This window comes from Manduca sexta, chromosome 9 (assembly GCF_014839805.1).
Source record: "Manduca sexta isolate Smith_Timp_Sample1 chromosome 9, JHU_Msex_v1.0, whole genome shotgun sequence".
NCBI classification, from domain to species: domain Eukaryota; kingdom Metazoa; phylum Arthropoda; class Insecta; order Lepidoptera; family Sphingidae; genus Manduca; species Manduca sexta.
In genome coordinates, this window is record NC_051123.1 from 548,966 (window position 1) to 564,760 (window position 15,795).

Genomic DNA, 15,795 nt, shown 5'->3' on the forward strand with positions numbered 1-15,795 from the left:
AAAGGTCCATGTAACCCGATTCTTACCGGCTTACCTTTATGTAGAGTTTACGTCGAATCTTATTGTCATTAGAACGATTTGCAGACGGCATTTATACATATTAGTACCTATATGTTGTGTCGGGTTTCCATTCAGAAAATGTCACTTTTCGCCACTGATACGTATGACAGAAGTACACGTGTACGCGTAAGAGTGACGTACATTACTCTTTTGTACTATTTGTATACGCACAAACTATGCCTAGTAGTAACCAGGTGTATACAACTTTAACTACCTAACATCATAAAATTTAACACGTTATTTTCTATAACAATAAAATCCAACAATAAAATATTTAACGTACAATATAGAAATATGTACCTATGAAAATGTTTCCGAGTTACATAACAAAAGACAACCCAAACTCACAGAAATACACATTCTGTCTAAAGACGTATCTAAAACGGTTTTAAACATATTCTTTTTGTCAGTCGAGTGACTAAAACAACAGCGTCTTGTGTAAATTTCCACATATATCCACTAATTGACAGTTAAAACCCAATTCCAAAACCAGAAATATCTACAGCACATCTTACAGCATAACTTTTGCCTGAGGGTGACGAGCGCAGTGGACAGCCACCGGTAATTTGAAATTCAAAGTTCTGTATGGTGTTGCTTCTGTTTATGGGCGGTCGTATCGCTTATCATCAGGTGAGCGGCGTGCTCGTCTCGTCATTGAATTATAATATTAATCAATCTCAACGGATGAAATGATTGTAGAGCGATGTCAAGTTAATATTTTCAAAGAAGAAATACAACAGGAACGGGTCTTATGTTCGGTTTGACACTCCTGATAGTGTTAGAAGAATTATTTTTAAATTCTTTTTTATATGGTTTAATGTAACCAGTGATAATCTTTTAGTCTTTACAAAAAATAAAGAAAAAAATTATGAGTTAAAATATTTTATTTTTAAGATACTAAATCAACACACAGTCATAAGAAACAAACTACAATAATCAAATTCGCGAACAAATACTTACGAGAACTAACTTACAGTCGGTTAGAATCGCTGTTACAAAACAGAATTTAGGTCAAGTCAAAAAAGACAGGCAAAGCAAGAATCCAATCAATCTTGCAACGTCTCAGTAGCCCCGATGTTTTAGTTTGTTTTTGGCACAATTAAACTGCTTGTTGAGACTGTTGCTAAGGCAAAGTTGCAAAGTCATTCGCAATTTTGCCTTTTAATAAATTGTGTGTGTTTATTTCGTATTTAATTGTATTTGGTGAGAAAGTAGCTATTATTTTCAACGCTACAATAATGTATACACGCAGTTATCAATTTTGTACACGAATCCGCCAGCACCATAGAATTCCCAAAAAAACGATAGCGACTACATTCTTTTAAAGCATTATAACAAAGGTTATCTGGAAGAAATCGCTTTTAGCGATAAGACCGCACATTGTAGAACTATGTCTTGCATTTGTTTTCTTCTATATATTTTCATTTGTTATGCAAAAAAGAATTCTATTATTATTATAAACATGAATAAAATCCTCTAACATCATCAGACAAACTAGCTCAAACTCTACAAAAAACCTTAAACCTAGCACAAAATCCAAACGATCTCAGGGCAATTGTCTCAAGTCGTAAAACAAGCGAATCACGTGTAAGGACGTACGAAAGATGCGTCCAATTGGGTCCAATTTGGTGTGTGATTGCGGTCGTTTCCTATGTGGGGAGCGGCCGATCGACTCGCGGTATCTTCCACTGCGACGGTGGTGCGAATTGATTGATGCAGTCACAGGTTAATTTCTGAACACAGTCGTAATAGGTTTAGAAATAACATCTGAAGGTATGAAGTAAACAAACTACTTTAGGGAAACTTGGTAGACCTAAGGTGGTAAAAATATGCCCAGGATTAAGTTGTTCTTTGTCCACTGCTGGACTTATGTCCATGCCTCCTCCGATATGCACCATTATCCTATCTTCGGGTACAAAATGAATATAATTCTGTTAGAAAATTAGTTTAATTTCAATGTCTAACATTCGCGTAAACATAAGAAATCATTATGAATATAATTCTTATGATAAAAAAACAATCAGCTCCCTATTTAGTTAATATTGTACCGGTCCATTTGTTTATGGACGATTATGTCCACATACTATCACGTGATATATTTCATTTTCTTCCTCATATGCGATACACATAAAAACCCATATAACAATATTATACACGCGAATGTGACTGATACTCTTTCACAGCTAAATCATTGAACCAATATTGATAAAATTTGACAGAGACTAAGTTTGAACCCCAGGGAGGACGTATAAGGATACTATTTTATTTATTACCAACAGATTTGTACGAGAAGCCGCAAATTCAAGTATTGTATGTACCTTTTAATACACTTAGATTTTCACACAAATTTCGTACAAAATTATCAAACGAAAACCGAACACATCCGTAGACGTGAGAACGCGAACTGCTCTCCAACATTGCCGGGCAACATAGATGAGTATCATAAAAAAAAGTATCCCTAATTCAAACACACAGAGTATCGTTACATATGTACACACGACTTAAAGATTTAGGCACGCGTGATGATACGGTGTTTGGTCACGTCTCCTGGAGATGTTGCATTTATAGGTTATCTAAATGACTACCTCGGTAGCGTAGTTGTTGCGTGCGCGTTCCGATTATCACTTCGTGGGTTCGAATACCAGGTCAGGTAATTATATTGAATTTTTCTGCATCAGTATGGAATTTGTGCCTGATATGGCTCGACCCCTATCGTGGGACGGAATATACATGGCGGAAAGTGGGTGCATTAATGGCGCTTCAGTCTACAGCTTCGCGGATTAAAGTTCAAGTGTATGTGTTTTTGTTTGTGGCTGGGTATTTTTATAACATTGATTGGTCATCTGATGTTAAGTGATGTTAATGGGTATAAAACATAATTCGGAGGCATAGACGTCCTTAAAAACATAGAATCAAGCCATATACGAAGAGGTGGGCAGAGACGCAATTATATCCAATCACTCGTCATACTCGGATCAAATCCTTATCGTAGGAAACTTGGATATATTCTTTCGAATCCAAAAAATACCTACACAACTTTCAAGGCTTAGCCGACTACGCTGGCTTAATGCGAGTTAATACTTCACATTCGAAAACCGTCTTAAGTAAATCAAGGATATATCAATAATAAGTTTACGCGATAAATAAACCGGCATTTAAATCTGCCCTTCACCGAAAGGTCAGAATGTGTGGAAATATATAAAAACATATTTAGTTATGTCACGTACGTTGGTCAAACGTGCGTAGGGCGTGCGCACACTACGCGAACTAAAGATGCGGCTATATTTTGTCCCTGTAATTTGCTCCCATAAAAAAATTCAATGTTTTAATCAGATTTTTAAATAGATGGCATGGGCGCCTACAGGTGGACGTGTTTGTCGAACTTCTGTAGCGGGAAAGGCTTTTTATGTGGGCGAAGCCGCAAAGAACACCTTCTCTTTCAATAATAAGAAACTACAATATCATTTTCATTTTATAATAGAACTAGTTTTTGCTCGCGGCTTTGCCTGCGTGAACGAGTTTTCCGGGATAGAAGTCCAGCTATATATTTTTTCGGAATAGAAAGTAGCCTATAACCTTCTCAGTGTATTAAACTATCTCCATACCAAATTTCATAAAAACTCGTTCAGTAGATTTTGTGGAAATCGATAACATATAGACAGACAGAAAAGGGGACTTTATTTTATATGTATAGAAGAGCTGAAGCCACGAGCGAAACTAGTAATATTAGAAATCTAAATATATAAATATCCAAGATTCCAAGTTCTTCATAACATTTTTTCCATATATTAATATTTTATTCTAATCAAATTATGTATTCGATTACAAAATTATTATCAATTTTAATTTTGGACAAAACTTTAATCAATCGTCTGTAACATCTCAAGGCTTTTATTATAATTTCAAATGACAGTAAAATATTATAATCATATTTTTCACCATACTACACACACTGCATATTTTTAGTTGACTCCTAAAGGTAAGCAAATTAAAACTGTTAATTCATGCAACTTATATATTGGATCGCGTTGAAGTCTATTGTTGGACGTTAGTAGTCAACTAAATGCTATTAGAACGAATAAACATTTTAATCAGTGATTAAACTTATTTGTATGCCATCGCTCATTGACAAAATATTTGACGCAACACTACTATTGTAAGTAAATGTAATTTAATTGTAATGAAAACAGTTTTTCGTTGTGTGAAAGAATATAATAAATAATATCAGCCCTGTATTATATATTTTCCTACTGCTAGGCACGGGCTTTATGTGCTAATGAAAGGGATTAGACCGTAACATGTGTGGATTGCTAGACTTAACACATCCTCAAAATTCATATAGAGAATTTATCAGGTATGCAGGTTTCTTCACGATGTTTTCTTCACCGTTAAAGCAAGCGATAATTCACAATTACACTCATTTTTTTTAGAAAAATCTAAGATGTGCGCGCCCTTGGGATTTAAACCTGCAAACATTAGTCTCGACAGTCCCGTTCCACACCCAACTAGGCTATCCCCGCTTTTAATCTATATACTATTACTAGCTTTTGCTCGCGGCTCCGCCCGCGTTATAAAGTTATTCAGGCTAAAGTTTTCCGTTATAAAAATAGTAGTTTCCCGGGAGCCTATGTTCTCCCCAGGGTTACAAACTGTCTCCATACCAAATTTCATCTTAATACGTTAGATAGTTTTTGAGTTTAACACGTTAAGGCAGACAGATGCAGCGGGGGACTTTGTTATATTATTTAGAACTTTTTAAGTGAAACAATCCCGTCATACATCATTGTTGCATAACTTTAACCGTTTACGCAGCGCAGGCAACGGAAGCTCTCAAAACTCATAATTTTCCCCGTTTTTGCAACATGTTTCATTACTGCTCCTATTACCTATTACCGCTCCTATTGGTCATAGCATGATGATATATAGCCTATAGCACTCCAGGAACAAAGGGCTATCCAACACAAAAAGATTTTTTCAGTTCAAACCGGTAGTTCCTGAGATTAGCCATTACTGCTCCGCTCCTATTGGTCATAGCGTGATGATATATAGCTTATAGCGGTCCACAAATAAAGGGCTATCCAACACAAAACGAATTTTTCAGTTGAAACCGGTAGTTCCTGAGATTAGCCATTACTGCTCCGCTCCTATTGAATATAGCGTGATAATATATAGCCTATAGCTCTCCACGAACAAAGGGCTATCCAACGCAAAAATAATTTTTCAGTTTGGACCGGTAGTTCCTGAGATTAGCCATTACTGCTCCGCTCCTATTGGTCATAGCGTGATGACATATAGCCTATAGCACTCCACAAATAAAGGGCTATCCAACACAAAACGAATTTTTCAGTTGAAACCGGTAGTTCCTGAGATTAGCCATTACTGCTCCGCTCCTATTGGGTATAGCGTGATGATATATAGCCTATAGCACTCCACGAATAAAGGGCTATCCAACGCAAAAAGAATTTTTCAGTTTGGACCGGTAGTTCCTGAGATTAGCCATTACTGCCCCGCTCCTATTGGGTATAGCGTGATGATATATAGCCTATAGCACTCCACGAACAAAGGGCTATCCAAATAGGAGCGGAGCAGTAATGCCTAATTTCAGGAACTACCGGTCCGAACTGAAAAATTCTTTTTGCGTTTGATAGCCCTTTGTTCGTGGAGTGCTATAGGCTATATATCATCACGCTATACCCAATAGGAGCGGAGCAGTAATGGCTAATCTCAGGAACTACTGGTCCAAACTGAAAAATTCTTTTTGCGTTGGATAGCCGTTTGTGCGTGGAGTGCTATAGGCTATATATCATCACGCTATACCCAATAGGAGCAGAGCAGTAATGGCTAATCTCAGGAACTACCGGTTCGAACTAAAAAAATCATTTTGTACTGGATAGCCCTTTGTTCGTGAAGTGCTATAGGCTATATATCATCACGCTATGACCAATAGGAGCAGAGCAGTAATGGCTAATCTCAGAAACTAGGAGTTTGAACTGAATAATTCTTTTGTGTTGGATAGCCCTTTGTTCCTGGAATGCTATAGGCTATATATATCATCACGCTATGCCCAATAGGAGCGGAGCAGTAATCGCTAATCTCAGGAACTACTGGTTCGAACTGAAAAATATTTTTGTGTTGGATAGCCCTTTGTTCCTGGAGTGCTATAGGTTATATATCGTCACGCTATGACCAATAGGAGCGGAGCAGTAATGAAACATGATGCAAAACGGGGACAATTTATTAGTTTTGAGAGCTTCTGTTGCGTGCGCTGCGTAAACGGTTAAAGTTATGCAACAATGATGTATGACGGGATTGTTCCTCTTAAAAGTTCTACAAAAATATATCATAAAACAAAGTCCCCCGCTGCATCGGTCTGCCCGAACGTGTTAAACTCAAAAACTACCCAACGTATTAGGATAAAATTTGGTATGGAGACAGTTTGAGACCCTGGGAAGAACATAGGCTCCCGGGAAAATATATAGCGTGACTTTTATAACGGAAAATTTTAGCCCGAAAAACTTTATAACGCGGGCGGAGCCGCGGGCAAAAGCTAGTAATTAATATATTAGAAAAAATATAAACTATACGGATTTAACCTAAATAAAGCCGTAAATAACAAGTGTCAGAATTCATAATTATTTGGCATGCAAGCATGCGAGGTTAATAAAAATAATATAGAGCGGGTGAAAGTAGCGAAAGTTTTCACCGTGCCACTAAAAACACACCACTCACGGTCAGGCGGGGCCACACTCAGGTTAATATCTATCGCGCATTATCGCAAGGCGTAAAATGACTACGCTATAAATCAAATCCTTTGATACTAGGCTGTATAACTCCGACGTTTAAAAGGAAGAACTTATCATCAGTTTTCCAATATCCTTACATATCGGCTAGACTTACACAGTCGTACTTATAAAAAATTCGCAAAGCCGTTCTTAATTAAAACACAATTTTACTCGATCAGCTGTAAGTCAAAACCCGCCATCGTGCCTCTTAATAAGGTATAAACTAGGAACCGGTGATATTTTTGACAACTATTCATGCAATTCTTAGTCACCTCTTAACGCAAAAACAAGTTTATAAGTAAGACTGTATAGTCTCGATTATTGCTATTTATCAGATATTAGTGTGACCCCAGCATTAGCGCGAAAGCCACGGCCTTTGGACAAACGAAAGTACAAATTGTTTACAAATATCCGTTTGTAAGACGCCCGTGAAACATAACCAGAGAAATCTTTAATGGACGTCGGACTTTATGATATTGGCCTTATTTTTAGACCCTGAATCTGGTAATATTGAGAGCGAAAGCTGGTCCCACAAGGACGTTCGACAAGTTCGAAAATTGTTTGCACAAACTTTTGAGATTTGCGTACTATAGTTCCTGATCTATGCGTTACATGAGTACGTGGCGATCGGTCGTTTTCAAGAAACAATCAAAATCTTAATTTTAGATCCAATACTGAAGATGAACCAAACAATATAAGTCATTTGTATGTCTAAAATAACTTTGTTCTGATTGGTCAATTTTCGCGACGGATTGAAAAAATCAATTGGGTTTGTTCGTTGTAAACGGCGGTTAGTCATCGAATTTCAATGTAACATCATCAAAAAATTATATCCACGTAATTCTGACAGCCTAAATTCAACAAAATCACCATAACTTTCGCGTGTCGACATCGAACCCACAACCGGATCCGCAACCGCCGCGCCGCGTGCGCGTGCGCATATAAAATTCAAAGTTACGTGTCATCACGTTCATTCATCGAATTCACGCACGGGCACCAGTGACCTGGATAGCGGACCGCGACCGCTCGGTTCGGCAATCGATTCTTGAAACTGTCGAATGTTTTTTTTTGTATTTCACATGATGAATTGGAGTTGTGTCATCCTTTTTTGAACTTCAAAAATGTAGGAGGTTACTCAATTCGTAAAGTTCAATGTTCAGCGTTTATTTTTTATCATGTTCGATATAATATTTTTTCTACTTTATGAATGTTAAAGCATTACTTGTGCCTTGCGTAAACAATCCCGGCAATAAAAAAGAAGCACTGTGTTCTTTCGAAGATGTAAATACTATATAGTTAAATCGGGAACACAGTCTATCCCTGTTAAATTTCAAATCTGCCCAACGGTTTACTTCTAACAAAGATACCAACTGTTTTAGAAACTTTCGCTTTTCTTTTCAACATGTCGGTCGGTCTGCTTCGAACGACCTTGAGGTATTAGGTCATTCAGTCCACATATATCAGCGAATTCAAAACTAAAGTGACAGTGGGCACATAGCTCATAGAAGCGATAGGAACTGTCAGGTTGACTAGCAGAAAATGCCTCTTTTACAGAGAATATAGCATTTTCACGTGCGCCGCCGCAACACCTATAAGCCAGGATCGGCAGCACGCATTAGGACACCGAGCGATAAACCTCGCCGAGTCTCAGATAATACTAATCTTAAAACAGAATTAATCAAATAGGGAGGTGTAGGAAATATTAATTGTCCACTTCCCTCCATAGCAAAGCGAGAGACAAATAATGAACTGAGATTTTACTGTAAAAGAATATGCCCATCGCAGAAGTTCCTCGTAACATCATTTACGATATGAAATAATTAGCGAAAAGGACACAAAAATGAGATCATTAATCCTCCAAAACTATATCACAAGTGCAATACAAATAATTATAATCGCGCAGTTGTTTTCATTCGGCTCGGCGCACAGAGTAAACACTGCACATTCGTTAGTTGCCTTTCAAACAATAACACGCTTGTTATTAAACGTGTAATAATATATCGAGTTTTAAATAGATGGTATTTGATACAAGCCAATAGTTAGCTGTCGTAAACTGAGGAAAATTTTATGCAATATAGTGAAAGTTATTCACTTTGACCCCACATTTAAAGGAGAGTGGAAGAAAAATAATTTATTTAAGCCCGTCGCGGACAATGCTAGAAACGCAGGTAAATTAAGTCTACACTTTCCCAAGCGGTGCTGTAGAGTACTGATAAAATATTCGCAATCAATTCCTTCTCTATCCCTACCTAACTACCTCCTTAAAAAGTTATAGTGTTAGCTGTATTCAATAACACAATACCTATTTAGGAATTTTGGCGCAGTCTTTAAAAATGTAATGGCAAATATATTGACCAAGCCCGCGAATTGTTAAATTACTGCAGCATCAACCACTACAAAGCAGTTCTAGGATGGGATCACGCATAAGTCCTATGCCGTTAATTATCGTATCGAAATAAAACGTAAAAGTATATTGATTTACAGCAAATATTTGAAATAAATTTATAACTGATTTCTAAAAGGAAGGAGTTAATCAATTTGTGTGTTTGTATTTTCTTAATGTGTACCGATCACTCCGAGATTTGTGGTCGGATTTGCGTTATTCCATTTTTATGTTACTTCGCATTACTTTAATTACCCATAATAATGGTCATTAGACATTGACGTGGCTCCAAGTGGCTATCAAACATAATCATGCCAACCTTAATACACATTATGTCATTGAAAAGCGAGCGGATTTGAAACCGACAGACGAGTCGTCGACCCTCTCAGATCATCGAGGATTGCACCACAGTGTTGCGTCCACGCCGTCCGTGACCTTTCAGAGACCGCATGAATATGCAGCAATCTGACCACGATTTATTTATATATCATTTTTATGTAATCAAAAAAATTATAATGCCTTCAAAAACCACTGAAAACCAAACAATAATTTAATAATACTATATACTGTTTACCAATTTTGGAGTCGGTGGTAAATTAAAATTGCTACTAATATTACAATTAATTAAAATAATACTATGTTTCAGATAACTGTAGTCAGGGTTTTAACATCAAGCGAGCGATTTGCTTGTCCCCCTATTTTTACTCTCACGGCTTCATCTCTGAATATATGTAGGCAGAAGCATCACTAATACATATATACTTCTTTTGACCTTACGCTTGTTTTTGCAGACAAGTCTATCGTCTCGAGAACAAAATCAGAAGCATCGTCTGTCCGCGAGTTGATATTACAAATTTCAACTGCCGAACAAGAACGGAACCCATGAAACAACGCTGAATGCCTCAGTGACCGTTGAATCTATACACATTATAAAACAAAGTCCTCTTTTCTGTCTATTTGTATGTTATCCAGTTTCTCAAAATCTACCGAACGGATTTTTATGAAATTTGGTATGGAGAGAGTTTAAGACCCTGGAAAGGTTTATAGGCTTTCTATCCCGGGAAATATATTGCGGGACTTTTATCCCGAAAAACTCCTTCACGCAGCCAAAGTGGCGAATAAAAGCTATTTGTATAATAGAGATAAGCGGCTGGTAGATGGTAATTGTTCGGATATTTACGAAAGGATTTAATTTAGAATGAGTCACGCCAGCCTTGTCGTAAGAATGCGTGCACAGATCTCATTGATATTGACTTACCGTTTCCAATAAACAATGCCAATCTCTTTTCGATCCAGAAATAGAACAATCAGAACAATATTTTTTGACCGATAAATGACATTTTGATTTGATTCTCGAGTAGGCATATTAAAATTGTGTTTTTATGGAAAACGGCCGAAGTCTAGCAAATTTATACGTGTTTTTTATAAATAAAAGGCAAAACCAATACGTGGTCTGATAATAAGCCGACCATTAAACAAAAGCATTGATTACTATCACGTACAAATATCAGAAAGCAATTCTCATGAAAATCCGATTGGATAAACACAAATGTCTAAATATACCGACATCCAGCATTGTGAAAGCAGTATCGTGTTCCCACAAGAAAGATATTAAGTATACCTATTATAATTACTGACCACTTATATCTCTATTATCTTAGTACTCCAAAAAATCCTGTAACTATTTGTCCATAAGACGAGTACAACACAATCACGCCTTCTATCCTCGAAGGGACAGGCAGAAGCGCAACTGATTCGCCCACTTCCTTCCCATGATGTGAGATTTCCTAACTTGGGCTTACATTGTAGCTATAAGTTATAATATTCAAATTATAGTAATCGTAGTGTTAAGTCTGCTGGAAAACCTAACAAATAAAATAAGAGGCGAACCTATCGCCATGTCGGTCACCAATTCCAGATTATTATTTATTACTGAGGAAAGTAAATCACATCTATATTGATGGACTATTTAAACCCTCTCAACAATAGAGGCCCGTGCCCAACTTTGGCACAGTTTAATATACCCGCATTAAAGAGCGCAATGCACATCTCCGCTGCATCTCTACAGATAACATCTCACGGCCACTGAACATAACAACAGGACGTCTCACGGCTGTCTGCTTCTAAACCGCGTAGAGTAGCGACGTGCTATTTCTGAACACTACCATACATTTATGTTTATATTTTCACTAATGCATATACAAAGATATTTTGAAATATTATTTGTGACAAATTGTGTGGAGATTTTATCATTACTAGATCAACTAGTCTTTATAAATCTCCATTTGTTGATTATAAAATCATTAATTTTATTAATTGTAGATGTAGGCATCTTTAACAAAATTTCTGTGTGATAAACGATCAATTTCCTTCGGCTTCGGATTCGACCAGAATTCTACTTTCGGTGGGACAATATAATTATTTTCTATGTTACTAAATCATAGCCTAGTCTATTATTAGTCAAAGAATTTATAAAACCAGTTTAGTTGTAAATACTATATAACATAAGTAGAATAAAAGGTCTGGACTGACAAACAAAAATACTGAATTGATTTCTTGTAATTACACGCGCTGTTTCTAGGAGATCCCCTTTTGTAAATATTTACCTCAATTTGTTATTTCAAGTCTAACTGGTTTTGGCAGCGAGCCACAAAATTATAAAACATTTCATTGATACGTTTATAAATCTATCTATACGCTGTCTACTACGCTTAGCGAGTGAATGGTGTAGAGATTTCTTATTTGACATTACTAGCAGGTTCATAAAAACAAAAACACACATCACGCATTTATCGCCGAAGGGGTATGCAGAGGCGCAACCATGTTACCCTTTTCGCCAAGTGCATCCGTTCCATAATGTGGTAAAGGGTAAGCCTATCGCCATATCGGGTACCAATTCTGCTGCTATGCTTTTATTAAGCAAAAAAACCAAATAAAACAAAACAAGTTTTAATATTGATGCGGTAAAATACAAAATGAATTATCCCCATCACTACAGGTTACTACTAGCTAGCGGAACGCGTCACAGCTCCTTACTCGCGATGTCGTGCCCGCGCCGGCACAGTTTAGCAACACGCGACTCCAACTAGTCCTACAAAGGTACCAGTTGCACATATTATATTGCCTAATTAGTCTAGTGTGTTGCTGACACAGCTGGACAGGTTTAGATGACGTTTTGCTGATAAAATGTTCAATAAAATGACGTAAATTACTATGAACTGTCACATGTCAAAAAGACACAAAAATAAAGAAAAGAAAACCATAAATAAGATTACAGAAACAGACACACAATAAAAAAAAAGTAAATATATTAACACGATAAAGAAAAGAAGGCGTAATACAACAAAGAGCACTATAATAGTGAAAACACAATGGCAAATTTAAAAAAAAAACGGATTATAATTTCAAATCAAATTCAGAATCATTCAAATTCGATTTTCAAATCGTAGTGATCCGAGTAACCAGCCAGCGCGGCGGAACCAATGATAAAAGAAGTATAGAGGATGGGTAATATGGTCACGTGACATGCGGCACATTTCATGAACAAAATGGTGCCGACTCCGCCCCTTACAATAGTGATATGCTAGTACCGAAAATTTTGTATCGACATCGAAGAATTAAGAGAGACAAACAAGCCCCAAAAAGATCAAATACGAAAGGGGTTAGGAACTACCATAATATAAATATAACAAATCATAATGTAAACAAACAAACTGAAACTGATTTATAAGTAACAATTGTTAAACAAAGCAGTACCTGTTGTGACAAACATCCAGTTGTGTTTGATCTATATTTGTATGTTGCACTATTCCTTGCTAAAAATTTAAGTTACAGATTAAGATATTTATTTAATACATGATAAATGGAATAAGATAGCGTAGCCAGCAATTATTTGGTTGGTTTTATTTTTATTTTTATTATTATGCTCTTTGATCGAGAAACATAACTATGGTTCAGCAAACTAAAATCAATGACCGTAAAAATGGTGGTTAAGATAATCAATTATAAAAATTATTTGCAATAACAACAATATGATTATGTATCTATTTCCGTGCATGCAAAGGTTGCTCGAAACATAAGACCGCCAATTGTAAAAATATATCTTACATTTCATCTTTATGTTGTTTCTTTTATGTTTATCTATTCTTTTATGTAACAATTCAAATTTTATTCATAGCAATATATTAAAGTAATATTACTACTTATTAGGTGAAGTATAATAATCATTACTATTTTACTTATCGCGAATATTGTTGGAAAACAGTTATCTTTACTCGCGTTAATTAAACGTGTGGTTTATGCATATCTTCTCAAAATGTAAAGAAATATGTATTTGGTGTAGGATTCCAATCACGTCGCTCAATATTCTCAATTCATTTTGCCTTGGTTTTTAAATTTTTTGGTTATCTTAAAAAATATTCTAATTTCACTTAGTTTGTCCTTCTGAATAATACAATATTGATGTGTGCTCTAACATTCTTTCAAAGACAAAAACCGTAACTGATAAACGGGCGTCTGTTAAAATATCGATATCAATAATTTCTAAACAAATCCACCCACCCATCCCTAAGCTCGTGTGTAAACAAACATAATGATTTTAATGTGTATAAATCACGCCTAAAAGGGTCCAAAGCTTAACAAACCAGATCCACATATCATTTTAATTGATAAAAACACATCCAAAAAGTAATTATACAAAGATATTTGCTAATTTTCGGTAAAAACAGTTACTAACCTATGAAAATATATTTCGGGGTCTTTCTTGCGTGAATTCGATTTGCATCCTTTCACACAACACTGAGTCATTTTCGAAACTTAACAAATACACTAATAAACACACTGAACAATTGAGAATATGATTATATTACTTTAAATTCAATATTTATGAAGATTTGTTTACATCGTCTGACACTACATGTACTTGCCGACTGGCCAGCATAAAATGGCGTTTCGGCCGCAAGGCGGTCCCAGTGTGTTGAAGTAAACGAAATAGTGCCATATGCGAAGAAAGCAATTATTTTTGTCTTTTTTTGTTGCGTTCCAAATAAGCTTTGAGTAAAAGAGATAGACATATATATTGACAATTCTGCGTCGATTTCCCTAACATAAATATAACTTATTCATATAGCTAACTTTTGAGGCCTGTCCTCTTTATATTTAGTCATTGGGCGGAACGCGTCACGAATTCTTACGCACGCTGCGATGTGACGACACATCAGTGTGGCAACAGTCCACACACGTCCGCGGACCGGACCCACTCCTTGAGAGCAACTATAACACGCCCATATTTACTTAACACATTGTCACGGACCATTTACAACTCTATGGTATTTGAGAGAACCTTACATTCCACAAAAAAATTAGATGTGTATTATTTCACTGTTAATTGAAAGGGATTAAGACTTCCACATAGTGATATAATATGGGTCGATAGAATTTACATGCGTTAGAAATTTTTTTAACTCTCAGGTACTACATTATGCTTAGAATGTGGTAAAAAAACACAATACGACTCCGTGTCGTTTTATTGTGATTGATTGAGAGACTAACACGTGACTGACGCTTTCCTCTCTTGACCAATCACAAACACCAAAATTAAACAACGACTTAGTAGTCGCGTTTTTTGGGACATTCAATGTTTTTCATATGCAGCTATAGTCACCAGAGCAAGGAAGAGTCACTTGAGGTGATAGCAATTGCTGTTACATTTCAGGAGTCTAAAACAACCTACCCCTTTCTAATACCTACAAATTTCCATTTTCAACTACGATACTTCTTATAACTTAATATCAGGTAACCCACTTGATTCTTCTAAAATTCTTCTTCACGGGCAACGGTCACCACTTACGTATGAACTTCACACAATTGCTGGTTTGAAAACCGAATGCAACCTCAGCGATGAAGTAACAGCCATAACGTATGAATTAAATCTGAACAACCTTCGCGGACACGCCTCTTCGCTCGCCGCACATCTATTTAACATAATTACACTAAACGCGCGACACTGACCGAGTTTGGGGTCTAGATTTTTGTATTACTGAAGGCCGGTGGCCGTTATGGCGGGAAAGTTCTGGAGTGGCGACCACGAACCGGAAGACGCAGCGTAGGCACGCCCCCCACGAGATGGACCGACGACCTGGTGAGGGTCGCCGGAGTCCGATTAATGAGGCCTAGAACCGGTCCCTATGGCGCTCAATGGGGGAGGCCTATGTCCAGCAGTGGACGATTCCCGGCTGAAATGATGAAGGCCGGGAGTCAAAATGACGTCTTCAATAACTGAGAGTTTGTTCTTTGTTACTGGCTTTTAAAGAGTAAGAGTTTAGGAATTTTGATCTAGTGATAATTTCATTGATATGAACTTTCCGATAAGCGAATATTTGAGAGGACAGTCCGTGCGACGGTCGCGTCGTGTGTAGTCTGCATAATTTGCTAGTGTCTCGGACTTACTAAAATATCCGAACAGTTCAAAGGTGCATTTTAATGTATGTGGATTGCACGCATAAATTATAATAATGTTTGGTAAACACGAGCGTTTGAAATAATGGCGTAACGCTCTTGACCGACATGCTG

General features: G+C 36.7%; 1 protein-coding gene across 4 annotated transcripts in view; it reads right to left on the reverse strand.

Annotated features, from left to right (window-relative positions):
- LOC115455700 (mevalonate kinase) overlaps positions 1–15,795 on the reverse strand; it is a 57,489-nt gene that overhangs the window by 16,948 nt on the left and 24,746 nt on the right. Inside the window, exon 1 of one of the 4 annotated variants that reach the window (XM_037436748.1) lies at positions 2,379–2,397. The exons of the other annotated variants lie outside the window; for them this stretch is intronic. The gene's annotated coding sequence lies outside the window, so the exon portion shown is untranslated. Of the gene's footprint in view, positions 1–2,378; positions 2,398–15,795 lie in introns of those variants that run through there. 4 annotated transcript variants of the gene reach the window in all.